This window comes from Canis aureus, chromosome 18 (assembly GCF_053574225.1).
Source record: "Canis aureus isolate CA01 chromosome 18, VMU_Caureus_v.1.0, whole genome shotgun sequence".
Lineage (NCBI taxonomy): Eukaryota > Metazoa > Chordata > Mammalia > Carnivora > Canidae > Canis > Canis aureus.
The window spans coordinates 49,345,827-49,357,351 of NC_135628.1; the positions used below are offsets into that span (position 1 = coordinate 49,345,827).

General features: G+C 34.6%; 1 long non-coding RNA gene across 1 annotated transcript; it reads right to left on the bottom strand.

Moving 5' to 3' along the window:
- Positions 1–91: 91 nt before the first annotated feature.
- On the bottom strand, positions 92–11,486 carry LOC144288361 (uncharacterized). Its single transcript, XR_013356306.1, has 3 exons — positions 11,327–11,486; positions 556–728; positions 92–468 (listed from the first exon to the last, which is right to left on the bottom strand). It is a non-coding gene; the product is annotated as an uncharacterized LOC144288361 (long non-coding RNA).
- Between the last annotated feature and the right edge of the window lie 39 nt (positions 11,487–11,525).

An 11,525-nucleotide genomic window follows, 5' to 3' on the forward strand; every position in this document is an offset into this window, starting at 1 on the left:
TGATATAATCACATAGAAAACTTAGAAAATAGAAAAATAAGGAAAGTCACAAATAATCACTCTTGACATATTGGTCTATTGGTAACTTTTGGTGTATTTCTAGCCTTCTAAAGAGTTTTTTTTTTACATGATTGTAATAAAAATTCATGCATAATTTTGTGTCCTGTGTTTTTCACTTAACCATGCTATAAGCAGACTTCGTACTATTTCATAATCTTCATAAATGTCATTTGAATGTCATCTTTAAAGCCACATAAGAATCTATCGACTGGATGGAGCAAAATTTCATCAACAATTTTCCATAAGTTTGTTTGTTTGTTTGTTTATTTATTTATTTATTTATTTATTTATTTATTTGAAAGAGGAGGCAAGGGGCAGAGGGAGAAGGAGAGGGTGAATCCCAAGCACATTCCCTGCTGACCAGGGAGCCTGATGTGGTTCTCCATCTCATGACTCCAAGACCATTACCTGAGCCAAAATCAAGAGTAGGAAGCTTAGGACTGAGCCACCCAGGTGCCCCCCATAAATTTTAATTTTTAAATGTCAAGCTTTTACCGTTTAGTCACTTCATCAGAGAATACTTTCCAGATCACCCTCCTAATTCATTCATTCACCTAATAATCAGTTTTTACATTCATCAATTTATTAAGCATTACTTCTTATCAGGCACTGTTGAAATGTATGCTTGAACAAAACAGAGGTTTGTCTTCCCAGAATTTACATTTTAGCTGGAAGAGACAGATATTAAATATACAAATAAGCAATTTATATCAAATATTAGCTCTTTTTATCTTTCGGCCTGTAGTATTTATTATCATCTGACATGGTGTATATTACATATTTGTTTATTTCTGTCTTCCCTTACTAGAATGTAAACTAGAAAAATGAGGACTTCATTATGTTCAGTATTTGCTAGAATACTACTTGCTATAGTGCCTAGCACATAGTATGTGTCCTAAGTATTTTGAATGAATGAGTCATTCAATGGTTCAGTAACTTGAATCAATGGCAGCTACATTATTTATGACAAGGGTTTTTTTTTTTTTTTTTAATTCTACACATTAATAGTAAGATATTGCCAAACCATACTCAAATACTCAAGCATTAGTGTTCTATTCTAATCCTAGAACAATAGCTCTTGAAATCTGTAGTTTAACTCCTCTGTTGAAGAACTCAGGCCTAAAGAGAATGAATCACTTGGCAAAGTCAAAGAGCCAGTTTGTAAAAGAACCCAATCTGGTGGTGGGGGATGGGTGAAGCAGGTAATGAGCATTAAAGACTACATTTATCATGATGAGCACTAATTGTTGAATCACTATATTGTACCCCTGAAACTAATACAACACTGTATTTTAACTATAGTGGAATTAAAATAAAAAGCTTAAAAAAAAAAATACTCCTCTCACTCCCCCCACCCACCTCCCCACCCCCCTGGCAAAAGGAAAAGTTTTCTTTCCTTTTTGGAAAGGAAAGAGTTTGGAGTTGCTGAATTTTCTTTCCACCCTAACTGGTTGTAATAGAATCCAAATATATTCTTTCAGCTTTTGACCATGAATGTAATGCATTTTTAAAATTTAATTTGGCCTACTATTTCTAATCATGTTCAATCAAACTCCAGATATTCCAGTCGTAGATTCTCTGTTTAATTTGGCTCACTTCTGCTGGAAAGGAAATCTACTTCCTGAGCTGCTTAATGACCATAGCTTCTTTAGATTGTCCTAACTTCCCTTTATGGAAACAGCAAGGTACTTATCCTCTCTAATCTGCAATATTCTATTTTATAAAAGGGAGATAATAATGGTTTCTTTTGTCCTTTTATCCTGACTTAATGAAATCAAGTAGGTAAAATACTTAGCATAAAACCTGGCATATAAAAAACCCCTAACAAATGTTAACTATTATTATCAAGTACTTTCAATATGGGTCTTCATAAAAGCTGTGACAGGCAATATTATCTTTATTTTGAAGAAAAAGTTACGTATGATTCAGAGTATTGAAATGACTACTTAATATTGCAAAGAAGTATCCAGGCCTTGAGCCCTTTTTTGGGAAACTTGTTTTTCTTTTTAAGATATTTTATTTATTCATTTGAGAGAGACAGAGAGAGAGAGAGGGCACAAAAAGGGGGGAGCGCCAGAAGAGGGAGAAGCAGACTCCCCACTGAGCAGGGTGCCCAATGCAGATGCAGGGCTCAATCCCAGGACCCAGGACCCCAGGATCATGACCTGAGTGAAAGGCAGATGCTTAACCAACTGAGCCACCAGGTGCCCCTTTTTGGGGCATTTAAGAAACTTAAATTAGTTATCTTTTCATCAGATCTCAGCAGAATACAGGAGATTTATTTGTACCAAATTTCTTTATACTAATCTATAGATATATAATCTACAAATATACTGATTCTGGTATCAGGTATTCAGTGCTTTTTTTGACCCCATGTAAGAAAAATGGTTAAATTAATCTACTAGCAATGTACCCTTAGCTTGCATACTCTAAATATCATTTACATATAAAAGAAACCAAGTTCTCTTAAGTAAATGTCCGATTTTAGGTCTAAGAAGGAAATGTACGCAATAATCAGAAATATCTTGTTATACCATTAAGCAGGGATGCTATCAAACATCACTAGAATTGTATCAAAAATACTCACTAGTCAACTTAGAGTCTTCTGCTGCCAAATGTGGGAAAATTCAAGAGTCATTAAAGAAGTGCAATCCATGAAATCAAAATGATATTAAAGAAAAACCTTCATTGATCACCTTTGAAGAATATTAAGGAACCAACTTATTACTTTGAAAACTGTTAAATACAAGGGAAAAACCAACCATTTATTATCCATATCGTATATGAACTCTATACACCTCAGGGTAACCAAATAGTGGAGTAAGGAAATATTCAAGGGAATAAATGAAGAAAGTATGAGACTATTGGAATATAACTATTTTGCAATTCCTAATGAATTAATGAATAAGGCACAGATCATCACGGCTGCTAACATTATGATAAAAGATGAAGCCAGACATTACATACCACCTAACCAAAGTATGTAACACTAGCTAAGGATAAATCCTTCTAGAAATCAGCAGAAATCTGATCAGGTATCTTCAAATTCACAGGAAACATTAAGAACAAAGGAAAATGCAGAACAACATGACAGGGATATAATAATCAAAATTCAGCTTTTAAGGAGCTTTATAGCACAAATAATCAGTTTTATCAACAAATAAATTGCAAAAAAATAAATAATGGAGAATGAACCCACCTGTATATCAACATAGGGCTTGTTAAGTGAATTATAGCAGATCTAGACAATGGGATAAGATTCAGCTCTAAAAGGGAATGAGGAAGTTCTCTGTATGCTGTCAAAGGATCTCTAAAATACAACTGTCTTGTTTGGGTTTCATTTTCACTTCTATCTAATCATATTGGAGGCAACTCATGACCTTATACATTAGAAATGTATTTCCAAAAAGAAAAAGAAAAAAAGAAATGTATTTCCATCATGTTTTAGATACACTTTCTGGGTATAGCTAAACTAATCTAAAATTTCTTAAGATCTAGTGGTTATGGGACTCTGAAAAGGATCCAAATACAAAAGCCAAAATTGACCAACTAACCAACATAAGCCATTATTAAGTCATGTACCTCAAATATAAAGTAATATATAGGTTCTATTCAATATTTTTTAGAAATTTGCTTATTCTAAATCTTGGGCAGCAGCTCTATTATTAGAATTTAAAATGATAGAATAAAATTCAATAATGGGAAAAATAAATGTATCAAAGTGAATCTTAATATTGTGCTTTGTGTTTCTACTAGAGAACTAAATGTATAAACTTACTGCTTCCTCTGTCTTTAATGCTAATTTTAAGAACTTGGAAAATTTTTAATATTGCTGAACATTTGTTTATGAACTTGACACTTTGTTATTCTCTGCAGATCCAGGAACCATCAATTTTTCACTTCAATGAAATTCACTTCAAATCCCTTTTGTTATGGAAACTTAGAACAGAGTACATACTCCATTCTTTGTATTTGGAAAATAAAAATCTTAGGTCACCATTGAGACTGCTTATTGCATTCTGTTCTAATAAGATACTAAGAGAAGTAATTTTCTGCAATCAAATTTATTGCTACACCCAAAATAACACAATTCCTTTGTCAAGGAAAAAATAAATAATAAATATTATTTTTCTACCATATTGCCTATTGTACTGTTTATACATCTAAGTGTACAAGGATGCCATACTCTTTCACCTAGGAGCACTTATTGATTTTAAATTAATTTGTTTGTATTTTTAGAATCTATATTTCCCTCTGGGCATATGAAATCTGTCCTTACTCTCTTTAAAAAATATTAATTTATTTTGCCCTTTGGAGGTAGTGCAAGATTCTCTTCCACAAAGAACACAGGGACTAAATATTGTCAAACTCACTACCTGATCATCTCAAGATGGTGCATGACATTCTAGCTATTGCCTCTGAATTCCAGGCAGCACAATGGAAGAAAGTCCAAATAAAGCAAACACAATAAATCTCTGTTAGTTTATATTCCCAGAAACTGTCTGGGGAAATAATGCATTAGTTTATATCCTTTGGTAGAATTTGATCACTCAACTCCATTTAGCTGCAAGGAAGACTGGCAAATGTGGTCTTTATTATTCCTGACAGCCATTTGGCTAGACCATTAAAAAATGGAACAGGAGATTGGGAAATAATGAATAATCTATGCAACTACTTCATCCTGCACAGTGGACACTTTTTTCATTTAATTTTTTCCTTCTGCTACTCACTAAAATTTCCTGAAAAGTAGGGACATCTTATTCACCATTGTATCTCTAGACCAAACTCAGACCAGGCACACAGGAAGTACCTGAAAAATGTTTGTTAAAACAATAAATAATAACTTGCTAGCCAGAGACGCATATTAAAATCATTTGGGGAGCCAACCCAAAACAAGCATTCTTGGGCCTTCTAGCTACTGTGGTGTCAAAAGTCTTGAACTTACATGCATATTCTGAAAAAGGTCCCCAATCAACTCTCATGTGTATTCCCAGTGAGAAAAACATTAAGCTAAATAATAAGAGAAGAAAAAGTAATGTAATCTTTTAAAAAACATTAATTGGAGTTCTGCTTCACAACCTAAGTGGTACTGACCGCAAACAGATTGTTCTTAAGAATTGTGAAAGCCATAATGTGGGAATGCTTTCCTCTCTCTACTTCTCCCTTCTTTCTTCTTTTCTTTCTCCTTTCCTTCTTCCCTTCCTTCCTTCCTTCCTTCCTTCCTTCCTTCCTTCCTTCCTTCCTTCCTTCCTGTTAAATTGCATTTCTGTCCAGTATTTTACTTCTTTTCATTTTAATTTCCCAAATTAAACATGATTACTATTTTTATTATATATAGACACTTTAGCTTTACTTACACATTTACCTTTGATTCCCTCATTTTACATTTTTATATATCAAATTTCTGTCTAGGATCACTTTCCTTTTTACTGAGGGTCATCTTTTATAGTTCCATTAGTGAAAGTCTACTGGGGGAGAACTCTCTATGTTTTTAATTTGATAATTTCTTAATTTTACCCTTAATTTAGAAAGTTAGTCTCAGTGGGTATAAATGTATAGATTGATGGTTATTTTCCCTTAGCATTTTGTAGATCCTTATCATAGTTTCCTAGGTTTTTGGTGATAAAACTGCTTTCTGTCTTTCTTTCTTTTTTTTTTTTTTTTTGATAAAACTGCTTTCTATCTAATTGCCTTCCTTTGTAAGTAATCTGGCCCATTTTACAAGTCTAATTTTGGAGTTTTGTAGTTTTGGTTTAGGGTCTAAATGGTTTTTTTTCTGCTTATCCTGCTTATCATTTGATAGTCTTTTGCTTAATCATTTTTATTATTCCATATTGCTACTTTTTAGCCTTTTATACATAGATATTTAATATTTTATATTTGATATTTATAATTCTTGAACATTAGGAGATTGTATATTTAATGTTTCTTTTTCTTGCTAACCTTAATAATAATACCATATTTGTTTGTGTGTTTAGCAATTTTTCATAATGAATTCATATTTTCTTGATTTTAATCTGTGAGAATTCTAAGTGTCAAAAATTTGGGTTGCTTTCTTATACAGAGGATTTTTAAAAAATTGTACAACTTAATTGAGATATAATTCACATATTATATAATTCATCAAAGTATTCATTTCAGTGGTTTTTACTATATTCACAGAGTTGTGCATTCATTACCCCATTAAATTTTAGAATATTTTTATCACTCCCCCCAAAACTACAAACCCTTTAGCAGTCACTCTTCATTATTCCCCAATTCCCCCATCTAATCCTAGGGAATCACTCATCTACATACATGACATGCATGAAAGTGACAGGTGGAAGAAGTCAGCCCCAGAGTTAATGCTCTGTTCTAGAAAAGTCTTCACCATTAAACGAGTCATAAGAGTTTTTCAAATGCTCTCAGCTTGATTCTTATAAAATTTTACTTCACAAGAGGATTAAGAATGACATTTCCTCCTGTTTGTATTCTCTCATTTTCTCATATAAAGAAATAAATAAAATCTTTAAGAAAAAAAATAACATTTCCTTTGTGGAGCCTATATCCTCCAAGAAAAAATAGTCTGAGATGCTGATGAGAGTCAATATCAGGGGCTATTTTCCAGTTGCTCCAGAAATACAGCAAAGATGTTCTTTATTAGCAATAGTACAAGGTTAAATCTTGTATTCCTTAGCCAAGACCAAGCATCCCCTTTTCTTTTCTTTTTTTTTTTTTTTTTTTTTTAAGCATCCCCTTTTCAATCTATCACCTCTTTTCATAGATTTCCAAAGTTTAACCTATAGTTATTTACTTGGCTTTCAACTTATTCAAAACTGACTTTCTCCAAAACTTTGTCACCATCGAGGTTGATTGTCAAAATCCAGGAAGAGGTAAGGGAGAGGAGAAAACAAATTGTACATGAGTAATCACTAGTGACTAGGTCAGGGTGAACTAAATTGTCCTGACTGTGTAGATTGTTTCTGTTGCCTAGTTTAATAATTAATCACAAGTAAATAATAAGATTTCCACACTGAAATCAAATGTTGCTTTTGAACTTCCCTATTCTTTCTGTTCATTGGTCCTTGAACCATATATTATTAACAGACACTGGCACCGTTCACACAGGTCCCCCTAGGTCCCTTATATAATCTGTTGTGTATCTTGTTCCCAGAGTTAGTGTGCCATTCACTGTGGTTTTGCTTCCCGCAGCCCTTACCTGGATCCCTTGAGTGAGCAAGCTTATGCTGCCCTCCTCAGGACCTTATTGAAATTGCATCATTTCTTGGCTACATCTCCTTCTGCTTCTTTTATTCTCCTTAAGCGTTTTTTTCCTGAGAAAACTTCCTTAATAAATCACTACACATGAAACTTTATCTTAAGTTAGCTGCTAGGGAACCTCACCCAAAATTCTTTTGTTCTCCAAATATTTAGAGACAAGCATAAAGAAGGAAGCTTACCTTTTATGTGGATATAATATCACAGCAAGTTAAAACACTAATTGGAGAACACATTAGAACATGTGACAAAGTGCTAATTGTTCTATATAAAGAACTCTTAAACAGATCAATTCAAAACAATGCAAACCGGGACGCCTGGGTGGCTCAGCGGTTGAGCGCCTGCCTTCCCCCCGGGGTGTTATCCTGGAGTTATGTGATCGAGTCCCACATCGTGCTCCCTGTATGGAGCCTGCTTCTCTCTCTGCCTATGTCTTTGCCTCTCCTTCTCTGCGTCTCTCATGAATAAATAAATAATCTTAAAAAAAAAAAAAGATGTAAATCTCACATGGGAAAAGGACATAGAAAATCACAGCAAAGAAACTATGAAATGGCCCAATTTCTTAAATAAAAGAAATTGTGATTAAAATGACAATGAGATGCCATTTTTACATCACCTAGGTTGGCAAAGTCTTTATAAAGTATAACAATACAATGTTAGTTTGGATATGGGGAAATCAGGCTTCTCAATTCTTGGAGAGAGTGTTAACTGATATAATCTCTTTAAGAATCAACATGGCATATTTCACTTAAACGTGGACAAGGCTTACCTTTTCAACCCCCATTGCTATCTTTCTCATTCTTCTTTCAGGTTTTATAATAGCATTTGCTATAGTCTCAATATTTGTGTCCTCTCAAAATTCATAAGTTGAAATCCCAAGGTAGTGGTATTAGGAAGTGGAGTCCTTGGGAGGTGTTTAGGGCATGAGGGTGGAGTCTTCATGAATGGGATTACTGCCCTTATGAAAAAGCCCACACAGAGCTTATTAGCCTTCTTCCACTATGTAAGGATACAAAGAGAAGTCTGCAACCCGGAAAAGAGCCAACACCTAACTATACTGGCACCTCGACCTTAGACTTCCTAGCCTTGACAACCGTAAGAAATAAATTTCTGTTGTATATAAGTGACTTAGTCTGTGCTATTTTGTTATAGCAATCCAAATGGATTAAAACAGCATTTATCATTCTGAAATCATTTGCTTGTTTACTTGCTTATTTTCTCCTCACACTAAAGCTCTACAAGAGCAGAGACTGGCCTAAGTGGTGTCCTCCATGCCTGTGCTTGACTTGTAATAAATGCTCCATTTAAGATAGTTGAATCAGGGTGCCTGACTGGCTCAGTTGGTGGAGTGTGTGACTCTTAATCTCAGGGTTGAAAGTTCAAACTCCACAATGGATGTGGAGATTAAAAATAAAATCTTTTAAAAAATAAAATAATTACTTAATTTATTAAGTATTACTTAATTTATTGATTCAACTAAGTAATCAGCACCTATGGTATAGCTGGAGATGCCCCAGTGAATCTAGAACATCTCAATATTCTTCTGTAGTATCTAAAATTCTCACTTAGGCAAATAATTAAGACACTAGGGAGCTTATTAAACTAAAAAAATCTAAATAGAAGTAAATTGACTAAGGAATCGGAGCAATAGAGAAGTTGTAACTGAGGTTGTGAGCCAGGTAAGATCAGAATCATGAGGTAATCTTAATTAATTGCAAGCAAGTAGATGGCAGACCTTGGCAGTAGTGTCAGAAGCTTTACTTGGGTTGCAGAGCTTATAGCCAAGAGACGTTTTAAGATAAAGTACAAAGGAGAAACCAGAATTAAAACCAAAGCAGGCAGAGTACTACAGTGTTCACACTGTAGCAGAGAGGTGTTCTAAGCAGAGAGGTGAAAACCAGGGCACAGGAGAATATCCTTCAGGCATCAAAACAAAGCAAGCGATGAAAAGCTGTGGGGTACAGCCAGAGCCTATGGAGGGCAGCCCATGAGTGCAGGCATAGAAGAGTTAAGGGGAATATATGACATTATTTCTAGATGAAGAGAGAGGCATTAGAGGTGCCAGCAAATTTAGGCAGATTATGACAAAAATAATGGAGACCCTCCTTTTTGCCACAGGTAGGAATATGGAAAGGGGCTGGGCTGAGGTGTGGAACAATTCTGTCGCTTCGTACACTATCTTATATTTGACTACAGACACCAGTGCTGCAAGACTGAACCTCCAGCCATGACTCTTTGGGCTGTTTCTGGAGTTCTCTCCCTGAAAATTTAAAATTTGAGTCTAAATCTTTGAAGATAGTCAGAAACTTTTCGCATGTCACCCTTTTTTAATGAAACAAATCTCATGAACTGAAGAAGGCACCTGGGCCACACAGGAACTGGTTTATTTTCCTCATCTGAACTGCTGACGTAAGGCCCTCCAGGACTTTGGCAATGTAGAATATTGGTTCTGAAATCTGAATCTAAGGGATTCAACTGAAACTTGCCTGTCTGAAGTAAAAAATAAAGTTGAGTAGCATGTATAAAACAGACAAAACTTGTGCCTACCTCTGAGGGTTATTATTGGGAAGAAATGTGTTAATATGTGTACAGTGTCTAGAGAGAGAAGGGAAGAAGGGAAAGGGAGGGAAGGAAAGGAAGAAAATTAAAATGTTAGTGACTATTCAACTCTCTTCTTAGATTTGGGACTGAAGCTAGACTCAAGCCAGTGCCGTTTGTCCTCTGTTATCTCAGTGTGCTTTATATGACAAAGATGTAGGCTCAGTGCTGATGGGCACAGACTTCACCCTCTCTACATTGTACTTTTCTGAGAAAGTTATATGACAAGGCTGTATTTTATCACTGTTGGCAAAGTTAGAAGGTAATATACATTAACCAGGAAATAAAAGACCCCCATAAATAGTTCAAATATACTTCTAATTTAGATTAAGTATTAGTCTTTTAGTTTAAAGGATTTCTTATTCTAACTTCTCAGGTCCCATAATGTGGAAAGTTAGTAACTATGAACACAGCATTTCCACTTACCTGTTCAAAACTGAGTAAATGAAGTCAAAACATAAAACATAATTTGCTACCTTCATACAACGTATCATTCAGAGTGAATGAACAAAAAACAGTAGTTGTGCAAAAAAATTAATAGAAAGGGTAAAGTTGTCTAAACCCAAAGCAGACAAGTGGTTTAGGAGTAAGAGCACTGGAAATGGGGCCTAACTGCACACCTTTTTTTTTTTTTTTTTTTAAGATTTTATTTATTTATTCATGAAAAACACAGAGAGAGAGAGAGAGGCAGAGACATAGGCAAAGGGAGAAGCAGACTCCTTGCAGGGAGCCTGATGTGGGACTTTATCCCAGGACCCTGGGATCACGACCTGAGCCAAAGGCAGATGCTCAACCATTGAGCCACCTACATACCCCTAACTGCACACCTTTTCATGTCTATAATAATAGTGACTTGTCCAGTAGAGGACGTTGTAAAGAGCAAGATCTTCAGAATTAGCTAGAACTCTGTTGGTGGGCAAGTTATCTAATTTTTGCTAATGCTTACTTCCTCATTTAGAAAATGAGGATGATAATTCTTACCCCAGAGTGTTACGGAGATGTTCAAATACGATAATTAATTGTTAACTAAAAATCATTAGATGGCTTCATAATTACTTGTTGATTGTCTGATTTTAAAGATTGCTTGAAAGAAATTGCTTTTCTGTAAACAGTCTCTTAATGACATTTTGCTGAAAGGCTTGCTGTATTCATGTTAACATTTAATATATAACAAATATTGCACATTTGTGTAAAGCAGTTTAGGTGACCAATAAATATTACTTATATCTTGGATTTTTAAAACTGTAGCTATTGCTTGTTAAGAATTAAAAGCAAATAAGCGATACACAATTGAATAAAAACAATATTTTTTCTTAAAATTATAAACATTCATTAAGTAACTAAAGTACTAATTAGATTCAACCTCGAGAGACTCACTGCCCTATAATTATGTTGACAAGTGAACACGTGCCTTGGAAGTTTCTTCTTAAATCTTTGAAGTTATCTTGTTATCTACTGTTTTGTGCTTGTTTGTTTTGGTAGCAAAATACTAGGTTTCATAAAGATCTTATCCCCATCCACTAAACTCATACTTGGTCCATCCCCCACCTTCATAGTTGGTCCAAACTCTTCAAAAGTTCTAAAGCAGAATTTCTGCTCCAGAAATTCTG